The sequence below is a fragment of the Sorex araneus genome, chromosome 10 (genome assembly GCF_027595985.1).
Source record: "Sorex araneus isolate mSorAra2 chromosome 10, mSorAra2.pri, whole genome shotgun sequence".
Lineage (NCBI taxonomy): Eukaryota > Metazoa > Chordata > Mammalia > Eulipotyphla > Soricidae > Sorex > Sorex araneus.
The window spans coordinates 4,920,051-4,926,252 of NC_073311.1; positions in this window are offsets into that span (position 1 = coordinate 4,920,051).

A 6,202-nucleotide genomic window follows, 5' to 3' on the forward strand; every position below is an offset into this window, starting at 1 on the left:
CTATCAGAGTCCAATCCACTCTCCACGCACTCTGGAACTCATGCTTCAAATATTGCCCTACTTCTTTACAAACTAACCCTCTTTGTCTAGCTTTTTAGATGAGCTCCACCAGTAAACATTTTATTACCCCAAGATTTGTTGAAATAAAGGGTGGAAAGTCTCTACTGATCCCCGGTCTCTTCCCATGCACACCCACATTTCTTGAATTCCTAACCCATGTCTTCTCTTTGAGCCCAAACTCCACACACTCACTTCATGCTAATTCTTTTCCCATTTCCATTTGGTCTGACTGACTTCCACTTGACTGGTGATTTCCACTGAAAATGTGTATGCACCTTCCAAATACCTCCAGCATCCAAATCAAATGGGAATCTCTTAACCTTCATCTTATTCAACAGCTAGATAGCAGCAACCACTCCCACTGCACTTTCTTTATGACTCCTGTGATACCTGTTGTTTCCTTTACCTTATTTCCAAATTAGAATGTCCTCAGGACTCTGTCTGAGCTGCCTTTCTCTATCCTGAGAAATCTCAGGCAGTCCACTGATTTATGCCTTCTCAAAATTGGTTTACAATTTTATTAAAAAGCATATGTTTAAAAGAATACTTAAAAAGTAAACAAAATACTGGGCTTGGAGATAGTACAGGGGGTCAGCCTACTGACCTCTATTTGATGCCCGCACCATATATGGCCACAAAACAGAGACTATTATCTTTTTCTATTTAAGCTTATTATCATATCATTTACAAATAGTGATAGTTTTACCCCTTTTCCAATTTGGATCCATTTTATTTCTATTTTTTGCCTGATTTCTGGGGCTGAGAATTCCATACTAGACTGAATAATACTAATGAGAGTCATCTTGTGCCTGAAAAAATTCCTTTCATTTTTTTCACCACTGAGTATGTTAGTGGTGAGTTTTTCATGTATATACATGATACTATGTGGACCTATGTTTCACTTATACCGCTTCTGTTAATTTTCATCATAAAAAGATAATGTATCTTGAAAATTTTTCCTCTGTTTATATTATAATATGACATGTAGCTTATCTTTTGGTGGTATGGTGTATTACTTTGATTTGAGCGTGTCCAAAATATCCCTGTATCACTAGATTAGATCTCACTTGGTCCCGATGTGCTATCTTTTCACTATTTATCCAGATACCATGACTTACAGTAGTATTAATACTAAGACTTTTGGCATGTCTGTTCCTTATATCAATGTTCCTAGGCCCCTTGTCACAACCCTTTAGCCCATGCCACTTGGCAGACTCAGTTCTGTGAGCAGAATTTCAGGATTTTGTTTCTATATACCATTATCTATCCCTTTTCTTTGCTTCCTCCTGTGTTTTATACTCCACAGATGAGTGACATCATCTGGTCTTTCTGGTCTTTCTTCTGACTCAATTTACTTAGTTTGGTAACCTCCCTACTCACCCAGTTTTCAGCAAACTACAAGATTTTGTCTTTTCTTATAGCTGAGTTGTACTATATATTTAATATACTGATTTTAGTGAGCTAAGATTTTCTCGAAGATTTTGCATCAATGAGTATTATTGATATTGCTTTTTAGTCTTTCTTTGTTTCTTTTGCTCTTTCATTCTTTCTTTTTTCTTTCTTTTTTGTATCATATCTATGTCTTCTTTTGGCATCAGAGTAACTAAATTGGCCCTTAAAATGTCTTTGATATAATTCCCTTTTTATCAATTTTTACAAGAGTTTAAGAAGGATAGATAACAGGTCATCTTTTAGTGTTGGTGAAACTCATTAAACAAAACATTTGGTCTTGGGTTTTAGTTTTTGGGAAACATTTGATTTTCCTTTCATTTTTCATGCTTGTAATTGGTCTATTTAGGCTATTCATACAGGTTGTTTATTAGTTTTTAATGAGAACCTCTGGAAAGTGCTTAAAAGTCCTGGGGGACTACTCCCATGACAGTGCTAGAGCCCATCACTGCAGCCTTGCTTACACCCACCTCTGCTGGGAGCTACGAAGGCAACAGTTCTTTGGGCCTCCAGAGATAGCCAAGGGGTGCTTAGGGGTCCAGGGTTCACACCCCTGGCCCCTGATCTCTCTTCCCACCCACTCTTTGCCCCTACCACATTCTTCAGTTCTATAATTTCTGCAGAGATGCAAAAAATACAGAAGAAAAGACATCTGCACTTGTATGTTTATTGCAGCACTGTTCACAATAACTAGAATTTGGAAAAAACCCGAGTGCCCGAGAACAGATGACTGGTTAAAGAAACTCTGGTACATCTTCACAATGGAATACTATGCAGCTTTTAGAAGGGATGGAATCATAAAATTTACATGTAAATTGATGGACATGGAGAGTATCATGCTATGTGAAATGAGTCAGAAAGAGAGGGACATAGAATGACTGCACTCATTTGTGGAATATAAAATAGCATAATGAGACTAACACCTAAGGACAGTAGAGATAAGAGCCATGAGGAACAAGCCATGATTTGGAAGCCAGCCCCACATGCTGGGGGAGAAGGCAGTTGGGATGGAGTAAGGACCACTAAGTAAACGATAATTTGAGGGATCTCTCGGGATGGGAGATAGGTGCTGAAAGTAGACGAAGGACCAAACATGATGGCCTCTCTGTATCTGTATTACAAATCATAATGCCCAAAATTAGAGAGAGAGTAAGAAGGAATGTACCTGTCACAGAAGCAGTGAATGGGATAGGGTGGGGGTGGCTGGGAACATTGGTGATGGAAAATGTGCACTGGTAGAGGGATAGGTGCTCGAGCATTGTATGACTGAAATGTAATCATGAAAGTTTGTAACTGTACCTCATGGTGATCCAATAAAATTTGTTGAGAGAGAGAGAAAAAAAAATAAAAACAAATGCTTCAAAAAAAAAAAAGAAAGAAACCTTGATAATTGCTTCTCAACTCCCAGATAGCTAAACATTTTTTGCCTGGGATTGGATGGAGCAGTGCTCAGAAATTTGTTTAGGTAGGTCTGATATATGCAGACTGGGTTCCAATATGTTATAACTAGTAGTGTTAGTAAGGTTGTGGGAGATCAACAAAACGGCAATTCTAACCCCATTTTATGCCCTGTAACTTTCTGCCTTTATCCTATTGTCATAAGTGTTACAGATTCTTCTGGGTTTGGTGTATTCAAATTTGAGTTACAGCTTTGAGTACAGTATGAATTAAACTAGGAGAAATAATAGGGAAGGGGGCTTCTGTACTTCTGTCTTGCCTTCAATATAGGGGACATAGGGGCTCATATTTGTTATGTTTGATCTTGGGGTTAATTTTCCAGGAGGCCAACAAAACATCTCCCCACTGTACTCAGGTAAATTCCACATCTCAGAAACATCTTCCACATTGCATGTTGGCATCCTGAAGTACACTTTTCGTTCTTGGCATGCATATTTATGCCTTCTATGAACTTTTCTGTTGTCTGTATCCCTGTTCATCAGGGTTTCAGGTTAATTCTAGTGCAAATTTGCTGTGATCATAGGGAAAATTAGACACATGTTCTTCCTATTTGGCCACCTTGGCCCCAATTCATATCAACTTTCATATTCTTTAGATTTTTGACCACACATCACTTCTCTAGAGGAAATTTCTATGAAAATCTTATCTGAATAAAGCTGCCTTCCATTATTCTTTTTCTGTTTAGTTATTTTATAATATTTTCCACAAATAAATTGATATAATTGTAAAATTGTGAAATTATGTGTTGTATAATTGAATACTCTCTTGTCTATTTCCTATTGTCTGTCAACAGGACAATTGTTATTGTAATTTTGGTCAATAAAATAGGTCAGAGCAAATTCTTCAATAAATGTTTCTTCAATGACTCAGTAAAGGAATGAACGGGTGCACAGAAATTATAGGTTTTTAAACAGTCTCTGTTATAAGTAGTTTTGTGGTTACAAGTTACTTAACCTTCCCAAGCTTTCTTCTCATTTTCCTTAACCTAGGGAAATATTTCTTATTATACACACACACCCCAAAAAGAAAAGAATTGATATAAAATTAGTTAGCAAAATGAATCATATAAATATGAGGAATTATAAAAACTGTGGCTTACTCCATTTTTTGCATCGAAACTATAATTTGGCCCTTCAGGGGTCATAGCTTAATAACACTTTCTAAGAGGTATTGTTATTAAAATTCCTTTTTAGAAACAAATTACCTAGATTTTTAGATGAGACTCAAATAAAACATGCTTTAATAATACTGCTAAAAAATAATGGTATATGAAGATTCTAGTTTCTGGTTCTACTTCAATAAAGGCAAATGGCAATGTCAACTCATGTTCACTATCAAACACAAGAAAAGATAACAGACATTCCTGTTCATGAATGACAAGTCACTCCTTTATCTGTATCATTTCATTATGATCCAAATAATATTTGACCCATACTTAACACAAATAATGGTATGCTATTCTAGTGTGTGAACAAACCAGTATGCTTATACATTGCTGATAGCAATGTAAATTTATACAATTTTTCAACAAGACAATCCAGAATTGCATATGCTTGCCTTAAAGTTAGTAATGTCTTTTAATATCATAACTATTCTTAGAAATCATCCTAAGGAAGTAGCTATATATTTTAAAATTAATATCGACTTAGATTTAACATATACAAGTATTTGAAAGCATAAACAATTAGGAACAATGCCCATTTCTAATAATACATCAAAGGTGAGTAAACATGCACATATTTGCTAGAGCATTATGCAGTTACACAAACTAAGATTAGAGGAACTACTTAGAAACATGGGGAAAAGTATATGCATGGACTAAATACAAAATTGTATGTATGAATAATAATTGATTTATTTTAATAATTGATTTTAAAAATATTTACTTTTAAAAAGTTAAGTAAGGTTAGGATGTAGTGCAGGGGTTACATGATTTCATCTCTGGCACTGTGTGTTTCTCAGACATCTTAGAGTGTAGCTCTAGAGTACCTAAGTACCACTGGGCACCCCAGATCTAAAGAACCACATCTTTGGGCCTTTGCATGAGCTTCCATGGTTGGCAAAGTGTCCCAGGGAGGAGTTCCTGAGTATCCTGAGTAACTCTTGGGAGGCTTACCCTGCACTATAGTAAGTTAAATGAACATGACAAACTGCAACCTGTTTGAATGGTAAAAACTGGGGGAATTGATTTTTTCCTGTGAGTACCTGGGAACTTGTTAGCTAACATTACAATTCCTTAGTGTCTTGCAACTCTAGGGAAATAATAGAAATAAAACCCATTATGGGCTATTCTCTTTCAACCAGATGCTGTGCAGTTTAGCAGAGACATTACTATAATAGTTCTTACTAAAGTTATTAACTAATATTTTCTCAGTCAAGATAATTTTCATTGATTAAAATATATCAAAATTTATAATAGTACAAATTTTTTAGGCTTTAAGATGCCCCCGCACCACACCACAACCAGAGTGTCACCATACCTTCACCCCTTCCCCAAGATTTCATCTCAGCCGTTCACTTTCCTCTTGAACTTGGAAATCGCAGTTCTGTCGGAAGTATCTCAGAATTTGTTTCCTATTGACTCTGGGCTCTGACACGCTATAGTCAAACTTCATAGTTAAACTTCTACGTGGAAACACAGCAAACATAGTCCTGATGATCAAATGCATGCCTTTTGGTCTTTCATAACTGGTTTAGTTTTGAGAATTTTCAGTTCTTGCAAGGTGCAGGACTAAGTGTTAATGAGGAATTAACTGTGACTTCAATGGGCGAGAATCCGCTGAAGGAGTCGCAGGAAGACAGGCTACAATGCAATAAGCAAAAGGTCTTTATTGGTTAGCTCTAGCTAAGACCCTCCTCCGGCTCACAAATACAACGTTAGCCTTCTTGAATCGAGGGGCTCTGAGTCTCAAAGGTGAGGTGTTTTATACCATAGCATTATGCAACAGGGACTTTTCCCCAGACCACCCTTTTGGCCAGAGTCTGGGGGACTTTCCACTACTTGTACTTAGTTGATTGGTTATAAGTTTGAGTTACATAAGGGTTGCATTAAAGTTACATAAGAGTTACATGGGTTGCGGGTAGGGGGCTTTCCTTAGGGCTGGTAACCCTTAGTTGACCTCACCATGGCTATCTCACTTCAGAGAAATCATGACTCAATTTCAGGTAGCTGTGCTCAATTTCAGGAATCTATGCTCAATTCCAGGAATTCTCAAACCAAAACCTAGGCCTAGCT